Here is a 1811-nt window from a genome sequence, read left to right on the forward strand (position 1 = left end):
TTATCAAGATAGTTCCTTAAATTCTATTTAGAAGAAACACAGGTCCTTCAGAAAACTTTCTTCTTAATGGCTTTTCCCGGCTTGTTGCTGTTTTCAGTTTAACGCTTAAACAACTAAAGTTCAAGAAAGTGAACTTGGGCTTCAAGTGGAGCTGGTGGGTGTTGGGACTTACTACCCCACCCCCCACTCTCTCAAATCTCTTAGTGATTTTTCTGAAGTTACTGGGACTTTCTGATATAGGAAGTGCAGGCACAATAACAGTCCACAGCCTGTAAGCACCACTTCCCTTCCCGTGCAGTGAGCACAGAAGAAGGAAGGGCTGGGGACAGTTACAAGTTCACAAGAAGGAACCAAGGATCAGCCTGAGAGAACCCAGAGTTAAAGCTCTTAGGGTTCCTGAGAGCTCAGCTGGAAGTGACTGGGTGACAAGGCGCACAGGCTCAGGTAGGCAACCCTGAAGAGACTTCCCTCTGTGTAGCACTCTGTTTCTGGGACTGAGTTACAAGAACTTGCTGATGCTCATGAAAGCAGTGGAGACACGGGGGCTCTTTAGAATTAAATGGGCAAAGGCACAGGGCATCTGGCTTACCTCTGTCCTGGCCATTTTAGCTGCATGATCTTGGTGATCACTGACATTAGGAGCAGAACTCTCAGGTCATTCACTGATTAGGCAGCCTAAGGGCTGAGAATAGCACAGAGAACAGAAGGGAGCCAAGATGAGCTCAGAAAGCCATTCCCCAGGCAACTTGGTTCTTTTAACTAACAGGGATATAAGTGTTGGGAGCGTGACAAAACTTGAACCACAGCTTAGGACTCCAGGACTTCTCATGCCATTGCATTAAACTGCTTCTCCGTGCTGAAGAGACTCAGGCACAGACTGCCATTGGCAGGTGGGAAAATAAAGAGAAGAACCAGAATCAGAGACAGTTGGGGTCCAACACACAAGTGTGTGTAGGCAACTTGTCAATAAAGAGAACTTTGCCTATTTATTTAACAATGATTTTATGTTGCTCTACAAAGTATAAATTACTTCCACATGTACATCAAATTGTTAATTCTGAATTTCTTCCAATTGTGATTTTATTAACATAAAGGATTGGCTTGGTGAAGAAAAACCCTACAAGATCATGTGAACTAAAATATGATAAAATGGGAAGTGCTAATTCTTAAACTGGCACTATTAGACACTCAAAACAGGCAAATGGGGTTACATATTTGAGTGGTACCTAGCATGGATTGGAAAGCATAAAAGTTGACTTTAATAACTCAAGGCTAGCAAAGTAACTGGACAGTGAATGCCATTGAATAAAGACAATGCAATTGTTCTAGGTGAAATTGGAGCTACATTTGACAAATTTCATGTGAAAATGTGTGCATAGACACAGGAACTTGTAGGGATTCAGGCTTTCCCTGCCTATGATGTGTTTATTATAAACTCACTGGGTTCTGTTTAATATTATGGGGAAATAACTCCTAAATTTGAGATGTGGTGGTTTTACATTTCCCTATACCACCAGTTTCTTCTTCCGAAGAACAAGTCAAGGATGCAAAATGGTGCACAGTCTGGGAGGTGGGGGCAGAACCGGGAAGCATAGTTTGTTTTGTTTGTAGTTATTTTATATTTAAAGTCAAAGCACTTAATTTCTTACTGAAAATTCATATAATGTATTCTGATTGTGGTTTCACTTTCTCCATTTCCTAGATCCTCTCCACCCATCCAACTTTTCTTCTTCTTCTTCTTCTTCTTCTTCTTCTTCTTCTTCTTCTTCTTCTTCTTCTTCTTCTTCTTCTTCTTCTTCTTCTTCTTCTTC

The 1811-nt window shown here is 41.3% G+C and overlaps 1 protein-coding gene across 2 annotated transcripts in view; it reads left to right on the top strand.

Annotated features, from left to right (window-relative positions):
* The first annotated feature begins 274 nt into the window (after positions 1-274).
* LOC110285836 (membrane-spanning 4-domains subfamily A member 6C) overlaps positions 275-1811 on the top strand; it is a 12126-nt gene continuing 10589 nt past the window's right edge. For both annotated transcript variants that reach the window (XM_029472321.1, XM_021152281.2), the window contains exon 1: positions 275-444. The gene's annotated coding sequence lies outside the window, so the exon portion shown is untranslated. The remainder of the gene's footprint in view (positions 445-1811) is intronic.

Source organism: Mus caroli, chromosome 19 (assembly GCF_900094665.2).
Source record: "Mus caroli chromosome 19, CAROLI_EIJ_v1.1, whole genome shotgun sequence".
Classification (NCBI taxonomy): Eukaryota; Metazoa; Chordata; class Mammalia; order Rodentia; family Muridae; genus Mus; species Mus caroli.